Raw genomic sequence first — 25,605 nt, forward strand, 5'->3', positions numbered from 1 at the left:
GCTCTTCCTTGCCCATCCTTGAACTGTTACAGTGGTGCCAAAACCCGGGAGGGATGCGCTGTCACAGAGTCCTTGACGCTGTCATCCGCCATGGGAGCAACCATGGCTATCTGCCTGTGGACGGAGGGGTCGTTGCTGTCCGCCGAAGAAGGGGTGGAGTGGTTCCATCCGCCAGGGGCCGGAGGACTCACTGCTGGCCGCTGGGGGAGGAGTTAGCTGTTATCTGCCAGAGGGCGGAGCGGTGGGGGACAGCGCGCCCCTCGCATCCCCTCATCTCTCCCCCAGGTTCCCAGGAGGTGGGGTGGACCACCGGCCGACAAAACAGCTGGAAGGGCAGTGTCTCCTCTCCTGAGATGGGGGGGGGTATGTCAGTCTGGTGGCACCCTGGCCTGAATCGGGTGGGGGAGGAGTGTGATGAGGAGGAGGGGTAGTCGGGCCGTGAGGATGCACGGCTGATGCTGAATCAGGTGATCAGCTGGAGAGCGAGATAAAGGGGAGCCGGAGACACCAGTTCAAGAGAGAGAAAGAGAGAGAGAGAGAGAGACACACACACATGGCTGCGCTGCATGTGTGTGTCTGTGTTTGTCTTATGTTTTATGTTGTTTTAAGTTCATTTATATCATTACAACTTTATGTTGACTGTTCAGCCAGTTCCTGCCTCCTCCTTGCCCATCCTTGAACTGTTACAGAATAATTTCACTATCTGTCCAATTTGATTCGATTTTTTGACTCCGGAGTAACTGAATCATCTTCCTCTTACGTCAGCATGTTCAGACCTCATACATGCTCAAACCGTTAATCTTTCGACACTGTTCACATCAACAGTAGCATCAAAATTGAACTTTTCAGGAGGTTACAACTTCTCATTCAGGGAACTAGCCAGAGCAAAATTTATTGGTATTTTTGAACTGCCATGTTCACACACCAAACTGAAAACTGCAGGTCATTTTCTGGAAAACTCTGTATGTTTCAAAGCAACTATTGGATTTGCTAAAGTTTTCCAGGTTAGTGGAATTAAGTCTTATCAGATGTTTAGTTTTAAGTTTGAGGCACTGAGTAGGAAGTTAACAAGAATAATTGCAACTTTTACCACTTTACCACTGACCTTTCGAAGCTTCAGGCAATTTGCATATATACAAAGTTTAACATCGCAATAATGTGCAACATCACAGCAAAGTTATTTTTAGTGATTTTAGAGTACAAAGCAACAAGAAATATTTAAAAACTATTCAACTTTAGAAAGAGATATTGAATGTGTTATTATTTTATTCATAAATATTTACCTTGTATCAATGCATGCATCAAAGACAGGACTTCCTCTTCTCCAAATACGTTTTTAATGTTTACTGAACACTTCTCTGCTTTCTTGCCTGGCAAACTCGTAATATCACCCCTCCGTGGTGCTTTTTTCAACGCCTGTCATGTGGAGGGCAAAGTGGCACTTGATGCTGGCATTGAGCAGAGCTGTTTATGTGTTTAATGTACAGCCAGTTGTGAGTCAACACTGTTGTAAAATTTAAAATGAAAGTAAAATTGAAAGTGCCAGTTTATTATTGTCGTATGTAATACCCAGCTCTAAACGGCATGTAAAAAAAAAAAAAAAATTTCTGTGGTTGACAAGTTTACATGTCTGTCAAACAATGTCTTTCTGTCTAACATCATGTCCTAACCAGACGTGACACCACAATGCGATAAAAGGTATATTTTCCATGTAATCAGAGTTTTTGTCCTATCCAGCCGCAACTCATGACGAGTGACAGGGCTTTCTGTTTTTTAAATGGTTTCTATTTCTGCGACGTCGCACCAGCCAGCGCAGCCACCAAATGGGTCTAAAATTATTCTTATTGCAGTTTATTAAAGTCGGCATCTCTCTAGCCAGTCAATTTCAATACTAGAGCATAATATGCAAAAACAAGATAATGATATGATACTACATAATTACTACAAATACCTCGTCTATCTATCATCACTTTTCCTATTTGAATTTATGCCAGTGTGTGTTGTGTGTTAATTTTGCTCTGCGGTGGTACATTATTGATAGGGTATGTCCACAGAGAGAGTATCAGGCCTTTGATCAAGGAGGTTGAATGTTAAAGATAGCCATTAACAGACTCCTGATTCCACCAGGGAAGCATCAAATATTCAGGACTCGTATGGACATGGGCAAGCATACTCCCCCAGGCCTGTTTGCTTTGTCCCGTAAGACACAAGGAGAGAGAGATGGGGGAAAGAAGGATGCAGGTGGACAGTCCTGAGAGAGAAAGAAAGCCCCCACACCACCCCCAAGAGATGATCAATACCTCCTGTCTCAGCAAACTGCTGTCAACAAACTGAGCACTTTCACATCTTGCCGAGAAATCCCCATGTGGGTGTGAACAGGTGCTACATGGGTGTTTGTGCTGTCTGTGTCTGATTGGGGCTTCTGGTGTTCTTATGCAATTCTGCATTTTCTGGAGCATAAAGTGCTTTGCTGTGATGGCATACGTCTGTGGCCGCCCGGCTGAAAATAATGCCTTCTGACTGCGTGCCAAAAAAGAGCACAAAGCACAGAGAGAGAACTGTAGCGAGGACTCTGGTAACAGACTGTAAAGGGAGTTTGACCTCTGACCACTGACTGGACTCAAGGGGGAACTGCTTTTAATTTCCTGATGATCCAAACATGCATGTGCGCACACACACATACTGCCAAGAAAGTCTCTGTCCTCCAGATGTAGCACTGACAAGCCCATATGGGCAAGAAATCACAGTCACACTCCCATGTCTAATGCTCACCTTCGATTGGTTCAGCACATAAGGAAAACTTTCTTACTGTACTTGAGCTTGATTGCTTGTCTTGTGGACCTTAAGTAGAGCTGCTTGACTATATTTTTCTTTTGTGTGATAGCCTGTGTTGAATTTGATAGTGTGTCAGCACCACCCATTGTACCAATTTGTATTTGGATGTTTATCAGTGGCACCTATTGTACCGGTGTGTATTTGGTTGTCTGTCAGTGGCACCTATTGCTCCAGTGTGAATTTGATTGTCTGTCAGAAGCACCTATTTTACCACTGTAAATTTAATTGTCTGTCTGCACCACCTACAGAACTTATGTGAAGTTGGTTGTCTGTCAGCACCACTTATTGTACTAGTGTAAATTTGTTTGTCTATCTGTACCAGTGAAAATTTAATTATCTGCCAGCAGCATTTATTGTACCGGCATTAATTTTGTTGTCTATCAGTGCCACCTATGACGGTGTTAACTTGGTTGTCTGTCATCACCACTTATTGAACTGGCATGAATTTTGTTGTCTGTCAGCACCACCTATTATACTGGCATGAATTACGTTGTTTATCAGTGCCTCCTATCGAACTGGCATGAATTTGGTTGTCTATCAGCACCACCTATTGTGCCAGTGGGAATTGTGTTGTCATGTCAGTGCTGCCTATTGTACCGGCATGAATTAGGTTGTCTGTCAGCATTACCTATTATAACGACACTAATTTGTTTGTCTATCAGTGCCACCTATTGTACTGCATGAGTTTGTTTGTGTGTCAGCACCACCTATAATACTGACATGAATTTGGTTGTCTATCAGTGCCACCTATTTTACTGGCATTCATTTAGTTGTATATCAGTGCCACCTATTTTACTGGCATGAATTTGGTTGTTTGTCAGCACCACCTATTTTATTGCCGTGAATTTGGTTGTGTTAGCACCACCTATTTTACTGGCATTCCTTTAGTTGTATATCAGTGCCACCTATTTTACTGGCATGAATTTGTCTGTCTATCAGTACCAGCATACATTTAATTGTGTACCGCACCTTCTATTTTACTGCCATTAATCTGGTGGTCTGAAAGCACCACCTATTTTACTGGCGAGAATATGGTTTGTCTGTCATCATTAACTATTGTCCCAGTGTGAATTATGTGGATCCATCCATCCATTCATCCAATGGTTTATCATTCTTTTTGTCAGTCCATCCATCCATCCATCCATCCATCCATCCATCCATCCATCCATCAGTTTATCTGTCTGTTTGTCAGTCAATCCATCCATCCACCCATCCATCCATCCATCCATCCATCCATCCAATGGTTTATCTGTCTATTTTTCAGTTCATCCATCCATCCATTCAGCAGTTTATCTGTCTATTTGTCAGTCCATCCATCCATACAATGGTTTATCTGTTTATTTGTCAGTCAGTCAGTCCATCCATCCATCCATCCATTCATCTAATGGTTTATCTGTATATTTGTCAGTCCATCCATCCATCCATACAACAGTTTATCTGTCTATGTGTCAGTCAGTCAGTCCATCCATCCATCCATTCATTCATGAAATGGTTTATCTGTCTATTTGTCAGTCCATCCATACAACAGTATATCTGTCTATTTTTCAGACAATCCATACATCCATCCATCCTTCTTTCCTTCCTTCCTTCCTTCCTTCCTTTCAGAAATCCCATTGTACTTGCTTCAATAAAAAGACATACAGGAAGAGTTTAGACCTAACAAATTAATGTGGGTATTATACTGTAGCTCAGATTATTTGATGTTGGAAGAATGTGATGAGAAATGTTTGAGTTCATCTTTAAATCAATGACTTTTGGTTACAGACTTCTGAATTCTGAGCACAGATTGTGAGTGACATTGTTGAGATTTCTTCTGAGGAGATGCCTAGAGAAGACACATGAGGTAACTTGTGTCCTTTTCAAGAATCTTCTAAAATAGGAAGATTCTTATTTGTAATGCTCTCCAATTAATCTCATTGCTTTCTAGGAGAGGCACTTGAGATTCAAAATATATCTTATTCGTGAATTGTTTCTCCTCATGGGCGTGATAAACATCATGTTATCTCAGTTTGCCAACTCTCATTGAAAATGAACGACTTCAGTTGCTTTGTTGCTGCAATTCACTGTCAGTGTGAATGCCCCTTAAGAAAACAATTCATGTCACTCATATAGAATTAATGAGACCACCAAGCCCACCATATAAAAGCAACACTTTAACACAACATTTTTATTGAACATTTTGTAGATTCTTTTCTAGACTGCCTCTGCCTTTTTTTGAAGCCGGACTTGGAGTGTTTTCCAGTGCAGTCCATCCAGTATAATAGAGTTTCCAGTGTATAGTATAATGTGGCAGTGTTAGTGCATGAGACAGGGGGTAGAGAGTGGAGGCAGGCATGTGGGCAGAATCTTCACTCTGATTGGCTGAAGTCAAAAGGGGCCGTCACAGAGAGGGCCGGATTAGTTGAGGTGGGGGAGGGGCTTTGTTGCTTTGTACCTTTCAGCTGCAGATGAGAGCACAACAACGAGATATTAACACTGTTCACAACCCTCTAGTCATGAGAAAGACGGAAGAGGACACAGAATGTGGCTGGGCAAGAGGAAGAAGGCAGTTTAATGGATGCTTGGGACTCGTTGCTTTCTCGAGCTGGTCTTTGGCTTGAGTAGGAGGGCTCTGTGCATACTGTCTTCTGTCACTGTTTAAAGAAGCTCTCCGATCCTTTGAGGCACAGACTCTGTCATTTCAATCTTCCTTGGACTTGTCCAAAAGATTAAGGGATATTTGTGCCATGCACTGATTCCATCACCACTGAAGGGTTTCGATTGAGGACTGCTTCGGGTTTCTCTGTCTCATTCATTCTCTCTCTCTCCATCTATTTGTGGTCATGCATTGAAATCATCAGTTCGTATATTGAGGGCACACCTGTCTCTCGAATTCACTCACTTGTTTGGATCTAACCGGAATTCTGCTACTGGGATTTTAAAACACCAATGTCATTTGTCCAGTATGGATATTGGAAGTGCTGTTTACTTGCTTTCACACTGAATCCGTAGCTGAAAGCTGCTCACAAGCCAAGGTGAAAAAGGTGAGAACTTTTTCATCTTTCTTGCTTTATGTTGTTTTTTCCAATATACTGTATTAAAATGTCTTAAAACAAAATTAACCTATTTTGTGTTGATAAGGATTATTAGCAGTTTCTTCAGATTAGCAGTTAATTAGTAATTAATGTTTCATGCATTAAAGTAAAGCCTTTTGAAACCAACAGATTAATTAATATTTTAATTTTAAATGTTATTATATAAATGGGTAGTTGACATGAAATATAGTTTGCCATTTTCTAGTTTTTCTATAAAAACAATTATTTTTAAATCCAGTTGCATCTATAATATTATACTAGCAGTTTTATGACCTCATTAAGAGATTACATGGAATATTTTTAGAAACATGGAATACCTATGAAAAATGTCCCACCGCAGGACCTTTCAACATAAACTATTAAAAGCAAAAAAGTGATTAAAAGATCAATCTAAAAATGTAAAAGACACACTGTTTCACTTGCGCATACAGGATATGCACATTTTAACCTAAAAACTTGATGTTTAAATGAAATGAAATGTTTGTGTACATGTTATATGTTAGCTTCTCGTACTATACAGTATATTTTAGGAACTCATTTTGTGATCCCTAGCCTTTATGTAACACAAAACACTGACTGCATCCACTGAATGCACGTTCGTATTTATTATTTTCTAGACTTGATGTGCTTAGTCACAGAAGGGACCTTATATTATCACAAACTTATTAAAATAGCATGCTTTTCTTGCTTGCAAATATAAACTCACCATTACACCAGCTGCTGGGTGTCGCATTAAAACTTTCTCAGCGTGTATGTGCGCCTGAGGATGACCGCTCTTTAACCACCGACTCCTTTGGAAGGCTGTGTGCTAGGTAGGACGTGTCCTTTGAAGGCTGCAATATACAGAGTGTCCTCCTTTAAACAAACCTTGTTCAAACGAGACAGCCTTCGTAGGACAAACAGAAATGGAACGTAACATGGTTGCTATGACAGCACGAGTTTCTATTAACAAGCACGAGCGCTTCGAGTGAGAAGGTAACTAAGTCCCTTTAGAAAGGAATGTATGAGGTCAATTTTAGGAGAGTTATAATGATGTAAAGAGAAAAGAAAATAGATTTTACAGGTGTACTTTTAGTCTAATCATTTATTTTAATTATATATTAATATAATTATAAATATTATATACTCTGCACCCATCTACTGAGGTACTTCAACTTGTGAATTAACATTACTTGCGTTTGAACATCATATTTTCGAGCAAATTGGCATTATTTTGTTTTTGACATTTCCGTTGAAGCAAAGAATTGTGGTTTGTGAGTGCCCACGAAGGATACACCTCATGCATCCTCCGAATTCCCGTGAAAGAAGGTCGCATTGAAGGCTGCATTCGAAGTGTCTCTCTTTTTTCATCTGCACTCGCTTTTATGAAAGAGACAGCCTTGATGACGCATGTGGCCGAGAAATACGACCTATGGAGAACGCAGCCTTCCAAATGAGACACAGCCTCTGTGTGTGTTAAGACTTGGTGAGGAAGGTCTCTGGGTACTGAAAAGGTTACTGCTAATTAAACCACATTTCTCTCCACTGAAGCACAAAATGTAGGGCTCCCTCTGTGATTCTTAGAGCAGCTGTTATTCTCTTCACTCACACATCTGTAACTCAACATTTAGCAGTCATACACTCGCTGCTCTGTCCCTTTTTCACTTCACACAATCTGATTAATCTTCAATCAGTGTGTGTGTGTGTGTGTGTGAAGGAGGGTTTTGTGTACTGTACTGTTAGAGTATTGTGTATGTGCTCAGGTAGAGATTTGTGAAAAATTGTGTGCATGTATATGAAATATATATATATAATGATATTTTCCTTGTGACATTGAGTTTGTGGGGCATGAAGTCTATTAATTCAACCTTCCCCAGCTTGGGTTGTTGACATCTTTTTCTTTTTTAATCAAGAGCAAGATTTTAGGTCAAATGTATATTGACGTATAAGGGAAAATGTAGGTTTTAGGTGCATTGACTGTTTTTTAACAATTTGAATACTCTTTTACCTTCACTGGTTCACTTTACCTTCAATGTTTCTGCACTGTGAGAAATAATTTTTCAAAAGCACAAATATACCAAGTACTGTGTAGTCTCATAATTAATACAGTAATTAAAGCTGCATGCTTAATAATTATCTAACACTTAACAAAATACTTTTTAAAATGGTATTAAATGGAGTTTAGCATGTCACATCGCAGGGCATGTGAACATGTTTGGGGCGGGACTATCCTTTTTTCCGACTAATGGAAGATTGTTCCAATGGAAGAAAGTCGTTATTTTTGCAATTCCGTTTGTTGCTGCTAGTGCCGCAGAAATGGCATACTTCACCTTTAAAGCTATATTGTCAAAGCACAACACACCATCTCACTATCTACGTTTTCATCCAAGGATTTTTTTCGGAAATGTATTTTTGCGCATCAAATTATCGCAATTTAATTATCGATAAAATTTCGCAAATTATCGATAAAATTTCACAAGTGTAAACATTATATTTTTCCATTTAAGTTTAGCACAGAAATCCTATGTCGACATGTCAATTGTCATGAAAAACTGGTTTGGAAACAGTTTTTGCTGAGAAAAATGCATTAACACAAAAATGTAGTGTCACATGAAAAAATTTACATCACATTTATCCTTACAACAAACATCATAACAGAGAGGAACACTCAAGTTTTCCTCAGTTTCTTTTAAAGTCACATTACCTTTATTCTTGATGGGTAAAGATTACTGCATGTATTACCAAAACGCCTGAAATTATTTATTAAAATAAATAATCTTAATCAAGTGCGATTGACAACATGCTGGTAAAAAACAAACAAACAAAAAACCATGTGAATCTGCACCTATGAAGACGCTTGTAAGCCTTATTTATGGTTGTTTAAGTTCTCTGAGTGTCTGAATTGGATATTGGCCAACGAGAAGACGCAGTTCTTTTTTTATTGTATTGCGATAACAGACTTGAGATTTTAGAAAAGAAAAAACAAAAATAAAAATAAAATTCAGCGCCAAGTGGATTAAACAAAGTGCCAAAATAATTAGACTAATATAGAAATAAAAATACACATTAGAGACATGTTTTTTTAGTTTTAATGTAGATTTCAACATCTCTTTGAAAAAAGGACTGCAGATAACGCTGGTTGTAATATATGTTCTAATGCAGTGTTCCTCAAGCCTATCATACTATCAAGTGTTTATTTACACATGTAAAAGATAGGAGCATGTTTTTATTTAATTTCTTTTAGAAAAATTAGAAGAACATAAGCATGAAATTTTGTGATTTGAAGTGAAGAGGAGTGTTGAAGTTTTTCTGCAGGGACAAATAAAATTACATAATATGAATGGATGGTCTATATATTTTATTTCAGTAGTTCAAGGATTACAGGCTCACTAATGCCACAATGCCACAATGCCACCAGTTCTATTGTATTTTTACAATCAATTTGTATTCCAATCAATTTCTTCTAATAATCCCAGATGCAGTCAAACTACTTCTCCAATTATGTCGTATTCTGATATTTCCTAATATCGCAATTATGTGAAATGAAACAGTAAGCTGGCCAATTTCAATAAATTGTCTCTATTCTCTACATTCTCTACACAAATGTGGGGACATCTGGGACGTGAAAGATCGGCTACAATTTGCGATATAAACAAAATTCTGTATGGAATTGGTACAAAGGCAGATTTCTTTTGTGTGATAAAAATGATGCGATTAAGTGTTGTTGTTTTTTTTTAAGAATGATGTCATGACACAGCATTTTATTAGTAAAAGGCCATTTGAATGGAAACAAGCAGGAGGATTTATGACGCATTTTCACTTTGTCGATAAGGATGGAATGGAAGCATGGAAGCAATGTCAGTGCTAAAATGCTTCACTCATTCACATGTCTCTAAAGTTGTTGTTACCTCATGAACAAGCTCTGTGTGTGATTGTGTGGTGGTGGTCACCAACTGTGTACATGCACATAGCCAAAGCTTGGCTTAGGGTGATTAGATGCCCACTCTTTATTCTTCTGAACAACATATACAGTACACACACACACACACACACACACACACACACACACACACACACACAGTCTGACAGATGGCCTTCCGTGAGAGAAAGACAGTGATCCTTTATCACCTTGTCCTGTGTAGTATTGTTTGAAGAAACAAAACAGGCTGCCTGATTACGCCCAAAGGTCAGTTTAGTAGGGATAGTTATTAGGGAACAACTAATTTCATGACATTTAAAATGAAAATTTTGGAGTCGACTAGTCTAAAAAGAATCCAACCTTCAGAAAACAGTCAAAAAAAATTTTGTTTACTCTACCCATTTAAAATACTTAATCTATTCCAACTCTGACTCTAAATTGCACTGAAAATGGGCATTTATCTACGACGTGTACGCCTTGCATTATCAATATTGTACATAAATAGGGCATTAAGTAGTTCTCTTGCTAGCGTTAGCATTGCTCTTCTTCTTTCTGCCATGGGGGGGGGGGGATTTGCGTGATATGATCATCTGTGTTCCCCAACTGCTTTCGTGTCCTTGAATAACGTATAACGTGTGAGTAAGGGCAGCCGGTGTAAGATGGTGCCCCCTAGGGAGTTTGTTCCCTACGCAGACTGCGTTGTCTGCTTATAGGGAGTGGCAGTACTGGACGTGGATCAGCATGATCTTCTCTGCTGCCACCGGCAGCAGTGGAATATCATTTGCTACTGGAAATTGTCAGAGTTTGAGGTAATTTCCAAAATAATTTTTTACTCCTATAAAATAATTGCTTTACCTAAAAACAAACATCAGAATTGAAGCGAACGAGCTTCTACTGTTAAGGATAGATTATTATTGTCCCTCATACCAATAATCTTTGTAGACTGTCTACGTTTCAAATTATTTCTAAAGACAGTTATTACCTTTATTAGAGAACTGCTTAGCGTGAAATAAACCTCAATTATCTAGCGATACAGAATGTTATGGTACAGGAAAGATTAGAATTGTTTTTGATGATCAAATTTAGCATGTCCATAAATACTGTATTTGACTTGTTTTATTTCCAAGCAACCAACATCATGATTTAAACAAAATCCACAACAATTGATGTGCCATGCTACTTTGCAGTAAACTAATGAAGACATTGATGCCTTAACTTTACCATTTTGCCAGTCTTTCGGTCCTTTTTTGCTTCTTTGACATTACAGCTACTGGATCTCCTGTTGTCTCTGCTGCTATACACGATAAATAAGTGTGTTCCATTGTGTTGTCACCATGACAAATTCCTTGTGTGTGTGTGTAAGTATAGTTGGCAATAAAGCTCATTCTGATTATTTTTGCTCTTTGCGTCACCAAACAACAACGTTCTAAGCATAGAGTATCTACACTGGTGGCAGCCAATGAGCATGAGGATTCTCTTCTTCGAAATTTAGTGAAACACCGCAGGTCACGTGATTTCAAAATGGCAAAAAACTTTGAAGGGGTGACCCTCACCATGTAGAATAAAACACCTTTTATAGAAAACTATTATGAGTACAGTCTCATGTGAGTCTACAACATTCAGATCAATCTTCACAAAAACTTTTTAAATTGGCTCCAAACTACTAAATGCACCTTTAAATATATAACATGAAACACTCTAACCTTTAGCAAATACAGGTTTGTTTATTGAAAAACAATTGAATAAATAGTGCAGGACCAGTAGCGCAACCTTAATAGCCTGTTCTAAATGAAATTCACCAAGTAAAAGTTACTTAGTACAATAAAACAGTCAGGACATTTTTCAAAATAATTAACAGGTAGGCTAAGGAGAATTTATGAGAAAGAAAAAATTTGCTGAAAAGTTGCACATATTTCACAAGTGCAGTCGTGCATTAGCCATTGATCTGAAATGACAGATGTTCTGTAAATAATGTTAACCAATAACAGTTACATTGTAAAAAATAAATAAATAAATATATATATATATATATATATGATAGAAAAATAGGCCTGTAATGTAGCCTACAATAAACCTAATGTATTCTAAACATGGCATGCACACAGAATAAAAGATGTTTGAATCTTTAAGCAGTTGAACTCATTGAAAATAGACTTCTTAATCAGCAGATTTAAAAATGTCATTCCTAGCCTAAAACGTCTCAGGTTACATGTGTAACCCTTGTTCCCTGAAAAAAGCAGAACGAGATGCTGCGCTGCTAAGCACTATGGGGAACAATCCTAGTTGTGACCGAGCTGTGAATATGTGTGTAACACGTCAATGAACATTGACCGGAATAAATGGATGCGTCACCAGGTGTCGTCAAATGTTTCTTTTTGAAGAGCAGTCTTGGGACGTCCCAGTGCGGCAAAGAAGCGCAGCATCTCGTTCCACTTTTTTCAGGGAACAAGGGTTACACATGTAAACCGAGACGTTCCCTTTACAAAAAGCTTCACTATGATGCTGCGCTGCTAATCGCTATGGGGAACGCAATACCCACGCCGCCGCACTGGGGGCTGTCTGGACCCCTACGGTTGTGCAGTGTACTCACAAAAACGCGAGAGGTCTCAGACATGAGCTTCAGATGTCGCCTCAAGGGCATAAGAGCCCGGAGTAGCATAAACATCTAAACCATAACATTTTGATGAATGTGTGCGGAGAGGACCAGCCTGCCGCATCACAAACTTGTTCAGGCATGAGCTGAGATGTTGACTCAAGGGCATAAGAGCCCAGAGTGCAGAACATACAAACTATAAAATTCCAATGAATGTATGCGGAGAGGACAACCTGCCGCATCACAAACTTGTTTAGGCATCGGCTGAGATGTCGACTCAAGGACATAAGGGTCCGGAGTAGCAAAGCATCTAACCCATAATGTTTGATGAATGTGTGGGAAGAGAACCCTATCGCAACACAAACTTGTCATAAAAACTGATGAATGTGAGCGGAGAGGACCAGCCTGCCACATCACAAACTTGTCCAGACATGAGCTTGAGATGTCGACTCAAGGGCATAAGAGCCCAGAGTGGCAGAACATCCAAACTATAAAAATCTAATGAATGTTTGCGGAGAGGACAACCTGCCGCATCACAAACTTGCTGCAGAGGGAGACCTCTAGCCAAGGTTTTAGAGGAGGAGAGCCCTCTGGTAGAGTGCGCCCTAAACCTACTGGCGAAGCTTGACCGCGCTCCTCGTAGGCCTGGGCAATAATGAGGATGCCTCTTAGAGGGCACCCCGCCCACCAAGCCGTGGCAAACCGCAGTGGCCACATAGAACCTGGCAGTGGCGAGGCAAGTACCCGCTGACAGTTCTTTCTACAGAAAATCCAGAACTGAAGCAAACTGGTAGTTAGCTGGTTCTGTAATATGAACTTTAGTAGAAGGAAACGCGTGTAGGTGCATTTGTGCTATGTATGTGTTACCACGATCAGCCCCCCCCAAGGGAGAAGTAGAGGAGACATTGCGCTATCAACAGAGGCGAAGAGGTCCTCTTCTGCCCTGTAAAATCTACCCAGATCAGGTCCAAGTGGAGGGAGCCCTAGCACTTTAAATGGTCTCGATAACCTCAAGAGAAAACCCTGTGAACCTCATTTGGTACCCTTAGGGGTCAGACATGAAAGGTTTCACAATTCGGGCCAGGGATGAGAAGGTCCTCCCTGTTCGGAATTGCCCAAGGCGAGCCGTCGAGGAGAGGTATTAACTCCGAGAAACGTATCCGGTTCGGCCAGCGCAGCACCATTAATAGGAGGCAAGTCCCTTGCTGGTGAACATTGCCAAGACTCCCGGGAGCAGAGAAACCGGGGAAAGAAACACATACAGACACATTCTGGGTCATGTTTGTGTCTTAACGTCCAGACTCAAGGGGGCTGGGTGATTTCAGGGAGAAGTAGAGGAGACATTGCGCTATTCATAGAGGCGAAGAGGTCCTCTTCTGCCCTAAGATCTCACCCAAACTTGTTCCAAGTGGAAAAAGCCCGGCATTTAAAAAGGTCTCGATAACCTCAGGAGAAAGCCCTGTGTCCCTCAGTTGGTACCCTTAGGGGCCAAACATGAAAGATTCCACAATTAGGGGCAGGGATGAAATATTGCCCTGTGCAAGCCGTCGAGGGAAGAAATTAGCTCCGAGAACCAAGCCCTGTTTGGCCAGCGCGGTGCTGGAGGCAAAAACCCTTGCTGGCAAACCCTGGGCAACTACTACCTTAGGGTGGAGTTCTTAATTCCCCCGTTGGTATTTTCTGTCTGGACAGTAAATCTGCTCCCACATACGGGCATCCAGGGATATAACTGACCTGAGTGACAGGAGCTTGCCCTGGGCCCTAAGGAGAATCCGACGTGTCCTCAGGAGGAGGTATTTCAGGGCCAGAAATACAGCCATCAACCCAAAACAGTGACTGTGACAACCGAGCTGATGACCCTCCTATCCCCTTAAGCTGGACGACCACTTAAGGCCGCTACCCCGCCCGTCAGGGAGGCGTCTGTCGTTAGCAGCCCTGCGACAACAAGACGCACCTAGAGAGGGACCCAAGGCAGAAAACCGGGGTCTGAACCACATAGAAAGGGAACGAAGCCTGAGGCGTGTAACCCTTATTTAGCCTATGGCTTTGGGCCACAACAAAAACGGTCTCATGAGCAGAAGGTCCAGAGGGATCACCGAGGACGTGGTCGCCCTGAGACCTGGAAATCGTTGATACTGATAACAGTGCAACCTTGACCTAGCCTGACTTTGCTCAAGGTGATCTGAATGGACTCAATCATAGCGGGAGACAGTTGTGCCCGCATTGTGATTGAACTCCATACGATGCCCCGATAGACAGTGTTCTGAGTGGGAGAGAGGACACTTTTCTTGGCGTTGAGCCTCAGCCCCAGAGAAACAGATAAGCTAAGATGATGTCCCTGTGCTGAACTGACAGTTCCTGGAACTGCGCTAGGATCAGCCAGTCGTCTACATAATTCAGAATGCAGATGCCCCAGAGTCGCAAGGAGCCAGTGCTACATCATGCATTGTGAATGTGCAGGTAAAAAGGGCTAGGCCGAGTGAAAGAACCTGACACTGGAAAACTTCGCCCCTGGAAGCGAACCTCAGGAACTTTCCATGTTGTGGCAGAACTTCTAAATGAAGTATAGAAGTGCGTCATAAGATCAATGGTGACCAGCCAAACGAGTTGTAGGGCTTGAGACATGACCGTCTTGATAGGCATCATCTAGGACTTGAACACCTACGGGCAGTTCAAGCTTTAAGATCTAAGCCAGATGCCACCCCTCACCCTCCATGGGAAACGGGAAGTATTTAGTGTAATAACATAACTCTCTCTCTGGAAGGGGAACACATACCATGGCCCCTTTAACCAGGAGAATTTAGTTTTTTTTTTTTTTTACATAAAAAAGAAGTCCGGTTTACGGTAGTACACGACGAAAGCCTCTGCAACCCGAAACACCAAGAGGTGGCGGGAATGGAGGGGCTTCGAAGGGGTACCGGGAGGGGTGAAGTGAAGCACGCGCCCCGTCCCGAGGGGAGCTACCCCCTAATCTAGGCGCAAGACCATCAGAGTTTTCTCTTACTAGAAATTATAGTCCTGAGGTCTTGTTTCCGGGGCTGGCGAGGGCGGCGAGACCGTCCCCAATCCCTGGGAGGAGGAGCACGACTCGCCACGCTTTGCTTTTGAGCCTCCCTTCAGATAGGACCGAGGCGGGTCTGAGGCTTGCTCGTCAAGCGCAGAACCCACACTCAGGTCGTCCAGGAGTTCAGCCTGGTACGTCTGTAAAACAGCATAGTGTGCAGAGCAGCACCAGCCTGACCTGCTGCTTGATAAGCCCTTCCCACTAAAGTGGAGGTTGTCCTACAAGGCTTTAAGGGGAGAGAGGGCTTCTTAAGTGATGATGCTGAGCCCGGCGAGAGATAGCCCTCAAGCGTCTCTCCGACCAGCGGCATCACTGAAAACCACAGTGCCTCAGCACCCACAATAGTCGAATATAATAACGTCGAGGGTATGTGACCACGGGAAAAAAATATGTATTTATTTATTTTTTAGGGGTTCCTCCATGAGCGAGAAAGCTCTTCATGGAGGTTATCAAAGAAGGGAAGGGACTCATGAGGCGTTCCCTTTCTTAGACTGGAAGATACAATCTATCCCCTAATTTGGAGGATTTGGGGGTCTCTTTTTCATGTGGCCAGTCCAACTGGAGTCTGGCAACCGCACGATTAACAACATCGAGCAATTCCTCCGTAGATGTTTTATCGCGGATGGAAATCTCAGAGGCAGGAAGAGAATCGCGATCCTCCTCATGATCCGAAGAAGCATCGGAACGTGCTTCGAGATCATGTGAAGGACCAGCTGGGTTTGGGGAGAGAGCAAGAGAAAGGGATAAACCCGTCTCTTGCTCTTCAGCCAAATCCATGCAAGAGCCCCACAAACTATCTTTTTTTTTTTTTCTTTTGCGAGTGCTGACTCCCGGAAGCAAGCGAGGCGAGCGCGAAGCACTTTGCCTGAAAGCAAATCGCAGTGCTCGCACCTGCCCTGCTGCAATGCGAGAGCAGCGTGCTCTTCCCCCAAACAAACATTCTCTCTTTTTTTAAAATATATATATATATATATATATATATATATATATATAATATTTTGTAAACAGAAGAGAAATGAGAAAGGGTTCACTGCACACTGCCTAACCAATTCTAACTCCTAACAGAGGAAATAAATTTTGACAGGGTTTGTGAAACACACAGCCACAGAATCGCTCTGAAAAAAGAGGATCTGACGACACCTGGTGATGCATCCATTTATAGCCTGGCCTCAGGTGCATCTAATGATTACATCATCCGAGGCTATAAATTCCAGTCAATGTTCATTGACGTATTACACACATATTCACAGCTCGGTCACAACTAGGATTGTTCCCCATAGCGCTTAGCAGCGCAGCATCATAGTGAAGCTTTTTGTAAAGGGAACAGTCATTTTCTAGGCTACTTTCTCAAAAGCATAAATTTTTTTGATAAGCAAAATGAACATGTTGACATGGTCCGGTGAAAGATGAGACTAGAGTCACCTGAGGTGACTATCCTCTGCTTTATAACGCCCGCTTAGCAGAAACATAACTTCCAAGCACGCACAGATTTCAAGATGATTCAAATGTGAAAACATTCATAACGACTTGAAACCCAAAGTTTCGGAAATCCGATTCCCACACCACCACCGAAGTGAAAATATTAACCGACTAGTAATTCCAGTGTCTACTTGCAGCATCGTAACCATTTGGCTGACTAGTCGACTAGTCTCGCACATCCCTAATAGTTGTTCCCAACCTCTTAATGTTGGACCAGCATGTTCAGCAGGTTTCAACTGCATTCTTTATTTTCTCTTCAATTTGGATTCAGACGGCTCCTTTTATCCTTCCCTGTTTATTCATAATATATTCTTCCTTCCTTTCTCTCATTGCCTCTCTCTCTCTCATTGCCTCTCTCTCTCTCTCTCTCTCTCTCTCTCATTCTCAGAGCACATTTCACAAATGTAGTGTATTCCTCATTAACAGAGGCTAAATTGATTGTGAGTGTTCTGGTTTTAGATGAATTGTCCTTAGTTACACACATGGGTGCTTTTGAAATGGTCTCAATCTGAAGTGTCAGTGACCTACTGTTTTGCATACAAATCTTCTAATTACTGCAATGCATGAAAGAAATAAAAATAATTGTACATTTGTAAAGTGCAACTATACTTCAGGTATACAGTATATCATATTATTGTTGTGCTGAATGTCATTGAATAAAAATAAATTAAACATGATAGAGAATTAAAATGTTCACATTACAGAAATGTAAATGAGATTTTTGTTGCATTATGGTAATATTTTTTTTTATTTTTAGTTAGACTGATTATCAGTGCCCCCTATTGTACCAGCATGCAGAGGCGTTTCCAGCATTGAAGGACATCCGGGGCTTAGCCCAGACAATTTTATTTTCACACTAGCAACCACTTCTCTGTAGTTCAAAGCTGGTGAGAGGGTATTCTTTGAGTTCTGCTCTTGCTGGGCCTGTTTCTACAGTTCCTAAATCTTCCACTCTAGTTCTATCCTCAACATCCTCTCTCCTCCCTGAATCATCTGTGATGCAAAAGAACAGATACAGCACATAACTTATTGCAAATCAGCTTCAAACAACTAATTCATCAAGTGCTACATATTTCAAAGTGTAGACCAATACCATTGAAGAAAATGTATTGGCAAGAGCAGATCAGTGGGATTGCCCTAAGATCTATCATGATTTTCAATTTTCATGTACATTACAATAAAGTCATCACAAAAGAGTTATATTATAGTTAGTAAAGTGAGGTAAAAAAATATTGAATATAAATCATTTATATTTTTTGACATAAATAGTCAAAATGATGTATAAGATCCTAAATTAAAGCAATATATGAATGACTTTAGTCTAAGTTCATTGACACACCATGGCATCGAACTGTATATAATTCTCAATGTTCATCTGTCAAAATCCTTTCATTAGGATCATTTGGATAAACGATGTTTCACTTTTAACTTTATCTAAAGTAAAGTGACTTATTAATTGTTACCAGTTTCCATGCCTGATTCTGGCACAGCTGCTGAACAAAACCATTTAATCAAATCAAAGTGTATATTTACTACAAACTAATATCACAAAACAAGTCACACATACATTTTATGCTAATGCTTATTGGTTATCCTTAGTGAAAACAACACCTGATAAACAAGAAAAGTACACTCCGAACGGGACTCGAACCGTGGTCTTCGGCGTGAGAGGCGGATGCGCTAACAAGGAGGCTAGAGGCTACAACATGTAATGACAGTCGGAAGTGGACCTCTTGAGCTTTAGCCTACTGTGGGTGAAAGCCAGCTAGTGATGATCTTCTGACTTTAAGGACAAAAACAAATGCCAATTCTTACCCACTGACTTCTTTCGGAAAAATCCCCAAAGCCTCATTTGCTTCATTTTTTCTGTCTTTCCTGCTAACTGCTGTTAACTCGCCACTAAGTAACCTTAGTTGATGTCAACGACTGTGCAAGCTCCTCCCCTACCTGCTGCATATTCAACAGAGAGGAAGAAACGGAGTCGCCCATAGGCTACCAACAGCAAAGGAACTTATTCTATAGGCTAGATTATGCCCATGTCTATTTTTAAAGACTGTATGCAGTATGTGCAAAGCCAAAGCACAATGAAATAAGGCAACTTATGATTTCGGGGGTTTACATAGGCTGTTGTCCGGTTTCATATTTGTCAGTCAACTTTCAAAATACATTCGGGGCTACACTCAAAACATTCGGGGCTGAAGCCCCGGCAAAATCTGCTGCCGCCGCCTCTGCCAGCATGAATTTGTTTGTCTGTCAGGACCACCTATTATACTGACATGAATTTGGTTGTATATCAGTGCCTCCTATTGTACTGACATGAGTTTGGTTGTCTATCTGCACCACCTATTGTACCAGTGGGAATTTGGTTGTCTGTCAGTTAGGGCTGGGCTGGGCGATAAAACGATATCAATATTTTTTGCGATAAAAAAACTCCATGATATTGACGATAAGCTTTTGAATAATTTTCTATATTTAGCCTGTGTTCTACATCTAGACATGCGTGTTGCTAATAACACTAGCAGGTTGGCTTTATTACCGTATGTTTTCACTGGCGCGTAGTGAGCGAATGTGAGCAAGCGCTTTCAATTCCTACCTATGGAAGCCGAGCGTCAAGCTCGCGAGGTGGATTGTAAAATTGACAGCAGTGAGGGGAAAGCGGTTCCCTAGCATTGGGAGTGGCTTTGTGCGGATTTCTTCTGCATCAGTGGAAACGCAGCCTCAGACTGTATGAAGATACTATAGCCCCGTTACGCAGGTCACCGTGTTCCGGATCCCAGATTGATTCCATGTTGACTGCAAGACATCAGACATCTGATCTTTCTGCACTGTATTCTTGAATATTTTTCTCTAGCACTGAAACACGCTTCACTGATGCCCTCTCGGGCCGCACCCGCTTCCTCTTTTCCCCACATGTTAGTAAACATGATGTGTGTTTCCAGAACGCCTTTAGACCATAACATTTTTTTTTCTTCTAAATTTAGTTTTAATAATCAGCATGTTCCAAGCCTTTAATAATAAACAAATAGATTTCTGTTTTAATTTTTTGAAATTATTCAGATTTCATCATCTCTAACAAGGATGAAAGACAAAACAATTACTAGTTTGTAGTCTAGTCTTTCTCATTTTAATGAAAATAGAAAAATGGTCCATTCAGACGTTTACATTTTCAAAAGTTTCTCTCTGGAGATACCTCTGAACCCCCATACAGTATCATTTTAATAATTTTAATGTAAAAAGTTTTATATATATATATATATATATAAAATATATATTTTATATATATTTTACACCACTGTATTGGCTGTATCTGGGCCCTAACACAGTTTTGTAAAGACTATTTAGACTGTTTAGGATTTTGTTTTCTCTTCATTTTTTGGAAATTCAAAAAAATGTGCAATGTGCAAAGTGATTGGATATCGAATTATATGAAAAAGAATATCGTGATAGTATTTTTTGCCATATCGCCCAGCCCTACTGTCATTGCTGCCTATTGTACTGGCATGAATTTGGCTGTCTGTCAGCACCAACTATTGTTCCAATGTGAATTTGGTAGATCCATCCATCCATCCATCCATCCATACAATGGTTTATCAGTTTATTTGTCTGTCCATCCATCCATCCATCCATCCATCCATCCATCCATCCAATGTATTTTCTGTCTATTTGTCTGTCCATCCATCCATCCATACAATGGTTTAGCTGTCTATTTGTCAGTCCATCCATCCATCCATCCATCCATCCTTCCTTCAGAAATCCCATTGTACTTGCTTAAATAAAAGGACATACAGGAAGAGTTTAGACCTAAAACAATTATGTGGGTATAATATGTTTCTCAGATAATTTGATGTTGGAAGAATGTGATTAGAAATGTTTGAGTTCTCTGAATTTTGTTTACAAACTTCTGAATTCTGTATACAGATTGTGAGTGACATTGTTGAGATTTCTTCTGAGGACATGTCCAGAGAAGACACATGAGGTTACTTGTGTCTTTTTCATCTTTTAAAATACCAAGATTCTTAAGAAAAAGTCTCCATTTGCTCCTCAATTAATCTCATTGCTTTCCAGGAGAGGCACTTGACATTCTAAAATATCTTATTCGTGATTTGTTTCTCCTTATGGGCATGATAAACATCTTGTTATCTCAGTTTGCCAACTCTCATTGAAAATGAACGACTTCAGTTGCTGTAATTCACTGTCAGTGTGAATGCCCCTTAAGTAAACAATTCATGTCACTCATATAGAATTAATGAGACCACCAAGCCCACCATATAAACACTTTAACACAAAAAGTTTAATTGAAAATTTTGTGGATTCTTTTCCAGACTGCCTCTTTTTTTTGGAATCGGACTTAGTGTTTTCCAGTGCAGTCCAACCAGTATAATAGAGTTTCCAATGTACAGTATAATGTGGCAGTGTTAGTGTATGAGACGGGTAGAGAATGGAGGCAGGCATGTGGGCAGAGTCTTCTTTTTATTGGCTGAAGTCAAAAGCGGCCATCACAGTGAGGGCCGGATTAGTTGGGGTGGGGGAGGGGCTTAAGGTTCTCTTAACAAACTCCACTATCCTTTTCTTCACTCAGACATCTGTAACTTAACATTTAGCAATCTTACACTCACAGCTCTGTTCCTTTTTCACTTCATACAAACTGATTAATCTTCAATCAGTGTGTGTATGTGTGTGTGTGTGCACGTGTGCACACAAGGAGGGTTTTGTGTACTGTACTGTTAGTGTAAAGTGTATGTGCTCAGGTAGTGATTTGTGAAACATTGTGTGCATGTATATGAAATGGGTGTTTTCCTTGTGACATTGAGTTTGTGGGGCATGAAGTCTATTAATTCAACCTTCCCCAGCTTCAGCATTTCTGTCTAAACGAACTTCCTCCTCATTTATCAAGTCAGGCTTTAGCCAGGTTCTTTGTTATCAATGCTCAGACACAATACGATTGTTTTCGTGCATCACAATAAGGTTGTTCCAGTTAGGTTGTTGACACCTTTTTTTTTTCTTATTCTTTTTTTAATCAAGAGCAAGATTTTAGGTCAAATGCATATGAATGTAAGGGAAAATGTAGATTTTGGGTGCATTGACTGGTTTTTCACAATTTAAATCCTCTTTTACTGGTTCATTTGAAATGTTTCTGCAGTGTGACAAATAAATGTTTTAAAAGCACAAATATTCCAAGTACTGTGTAGTCTCATGCTTAATAATGATCTAACATTTAACAAAATGCTTTTTAAAATGGTTTTAAATGGAGTTTACCATGTCACATCACAGGGCATGTGAACTTCCCAAAAGTTGTGGTCGGGACTATTATTTTTTCTGACTAGTGGATGATGTGGGGAGTGTTCAAGTAAGTCGTTAATTTTGCAATTCTGTTTGCTGCTGCTTGTGCCGCAGAAATGGCATACTTCATCTTTAATACTATGTTGTCAAAGCACATCTCACTGTGCATATCCATCATGAGTGGAGACGCCACTTGCACTTAACTAATTTTACGAGGTAGCTGCTCAGAACAGCTTAGAGATGTATGCACAGGAGAATGAACGGTATTTTTAAATGCTTCCTCGGAGCTTGGCCAAAGCTTTACTCCTGCTGCTATAGTGCTGACACATTTCTGTTAATATTGCAGGACATTTACACCCATTTTACAGCCTGCCAGAACAGGCAGTACTGACAGTGCTAAAATGCTTCACTCATTCATATGTCTCTAAAGTTGTTGTTACCTCATGAAGCTCTATGTGTGATTGTTGTGTGGTGGTCACCAACTGTGTACACACACATGGCCAAAGCTTGGCTTAGGGTGATTAGATGCCCACTCATTCTTCTTCTGAAACACACACACACACACACACACACACACACACACACACACACACACACACACACACACACACACACACACACACACACACACAAACGCAGTCTGACAGATGGCCTTCTTAGAGAGAAAAACAGTGATCCTTTATCACCTTGTCCTGTGTAGTATTGTTTGAAGAAACAAAACAGGCTGCCTGATTATGCCAAAAGAGCAGTTTTCTAGGGATAGTTATTAGGGATGTGCGGAACAACAAATTTTACTGACATTCACTGTAAAATGACAATTTTGGAGTTGACTAGTCTAAAAAGAAACAAACCTTTAGAAAATCGTCAAAAAAAAGAAAAGAAAAAGTATCTATTCCAAATCCGATGCTAAATTCCTCTGAATTTGCATTATCATCATTGTATATTAAATAGAATCACCTTTAGTGTGAATACAGGTTTATTTATTGAAAAAATGAAATAGTGCAAAACCAATAAAGCAACCCTAATAGTCAGCATGGGCTCAAGGTATGTGCAACAAACAAGGCACTGTATCACCTAAATAGAATCGATCATCTGGATTCAACCAGTGTCTGCTGTGAATGAGCATCTGGCAACTAGGGAAAGACCTTGTGACAGCCTGGAAAGACAGCTGACAGAAGGAAACAGACCGCACCTGGCCTGCTATGGGTTAGCTACCCGTTATAGGAGGAATACTGTTAGTATATGGGTCCCACCCACCACTGGCTACGAAAAGTTCAACAAAGAAATTACCCTCAGAGTCAGCAAGAGCGGGGGTGGAAGATGGCTCACCGGCAGACCAACATGGTATATGACCCAGGAACGGAACAGACAACAGATATGATATCAGCATAATACCTGAGACTACAACACCTGCACCAGGAAACAAGCTCCAGATTTGCATTTGTGGCTGGGCAAAGTAACCACCACTGCAGGCCTGAGAATACATCAAGGCAGGAAAAAGCTTGTAGGTGGTGGAACAGGGACCTCGCATCGACCACTACTTTCTAAGGAGCAAGTTGAGTCAGTAAAGTGAAGTTCAGTGGCAGGTCGAAAACCAAAGTCTGCAGGACATCAGTCCCCCTGTCCCAGAGGAGGAGGAGGAATCGAGCACAGCAGATAACCACGAGCCTAGCCTACCACAGCCTGCAACCGAGTCTAAGATCCAGGGGCGAAAGCCGCTAATCAAGTGGTCCAAATCCTGTGAGAAAAAGAGTGTGAAACGGTTAACACAGACCTCAGAAAAATCTTGGAGCAACTTGGGGGAACTGCAGAGAAGAAACTGGAGAGAAAGGGAGAACTGATCTACAGCTACGGAGCCGAACTCTTTGGAGCTGCAAAGAAGAGGAAGAACACATCATCCATCCCAACCAAGTCAAGAGGCAGCAGGAGTTAGAGCGACTTATCAAGGAGAGAAGGCACCAACACCAACAGCCGACGGCCTGATCAGATCACCGACATGCCACCAATACATCCCCCAGAACACCAGCTGGATGTCAGCCCTCCTAAGTGGAGTGAAGTGGAAAAAACTGTTCGTCGGGCAAGAGCTTCATCCTCCCCTGGGCCCAACGGGGTCCCATACAGGCTCACCAGACATCTTATGTTTTCTGTGGAGACTGATGAAGGTGGTGTGGCAGGAAAAAACAATACCAACAGCCTGGTGGAGGGCAGGAGGCATCTTTAGCCCAAAGGAAAATTACTCTGTTGACATAAGCCAGTTTGCGAAATCAGCCGCCTGAATGTTGAAGGCAAAATCTTTTTCAGCGTAGTGGCTCACAGGCTGGCTGTCTGTCTACCTAGAAAGGAACCACTTCGACACATCTGTACAGAAAGTAAGAATTCCAGGATTTTCTGGCTGTTTGGAGAACTCAAGCATGATATGGCATCAAATACAAGACACTAAAAGGGATAGAAGAGATCTCCACGTTGTGTTCCAAGAACCTCACCAATGCTTTTGGCTCAGTTCTTCACAACCTTCTTTGGATGGCATTCAACTACTTCAGTGTCCCAGAGACAATCACTTCCCTTGTTATGGTAATGAGCCCATACCATCTGTGAGTGAGAAGCCAGGCAAAAGCCTGGGACACTGGTATGATGCAACCCTCAGGGACATAGACCAAGTGGACCAGGTTATCCAGGACACAACCAATGGCCTAAAGAGTATCGACAGGTCCATGCTTCATGGCATTTTGAAGCTCTGGTGCCTTCAATTTGGTCTCCTACCCCAGCTGATGTGGCCATTGACCATCTACAAGGTTTCAATATCAAAGGTTGACAAGCTGGAGAGGATGATCAGATAATTTGCCAGAAAGTGGCTAGGTCTCCCCAGGTGCCTTAGCAACATAGGGCTCTATGGAAAAGGCATTCTGAAACTTCCCATCTCCAGTCTTTCAGATTAGTTCAAGTGCACCAAAGTAAGGATGGAGAGGACATTGACAGATTCCCATGACCCATGTGTAGCCCAAACTGCTCCCACCCTGGCAAATGGGAGGAAATGGACCACATCGGCAGCTTCACAGCAGGCAAAGTCAGCCCTCAAGCACAGGGACATTGTTGGCTATGTGCAAAAAGGGAGAGGACAGCTCCATTTAAAATTCCTGGTACCATTCCTGGTTCCATTTCCTGGTACTAGTCTACTCCATCTCAGCGACGACGTCTCGTGGTCGAGGAGGTGTGCTGGCAAGAGCAGGCAGCGAGGTGTGCAAAGGCTGTTTCTCAAGCAAAGCAAGGGCAGTGGATGAGATTGGAGGGAGTTGAGAAGAGAAAGTTCTCTTGGAAGGACTTATGGGATATGGAAGTATTTTGAACCAGCTTCATTATACGAGCCACATATGATGTCCTGCCA

The 25,605-nt window shown here is 41.3% G+C and overlaps 1 protein-coding gene across 2 annotated transcripts in view; it reads left to right on the forward strand.

Moving 5' to 3' along the window:
• The first annotated feature begins 5,316 nt into the window (after positions 1-5,316).
• The window catches only part of LOC127623252 (xylosyl- and glucuronyltransferase LARGE2s), a 154,191-nt gene continuing 133,902 nt past the window's right edge, over positions 5,317-25,605 (forward strand). For both annotated transcript variants that reach the window (XM_052097611.1, XM_052097615.1), the window contains exon 1: positions 5,317-5,858. The gene's annotated coding sequence lies outside the window, so the exon portion shown is untranslated. The remainder of the gene's footprint in view (positions 5,859-25,605) is intronic.

Source organism: Xyrauchen texanus, chromosome 29, assembly GCF_025860055.1.
Source record: "Xyrauchen texanus isolate HMW12.3.18 chromosome 29, RBS_HiC_50CHRs, whole genome shotgun sequence".
NCBI classification, from domain to species: domain Eukaryota; kingdom Metazoa; phylum Chordata; class Actinopteri; order Cypriniformes; family Catostomidae; genus Xyrauchen; species Xyrauchen texanus.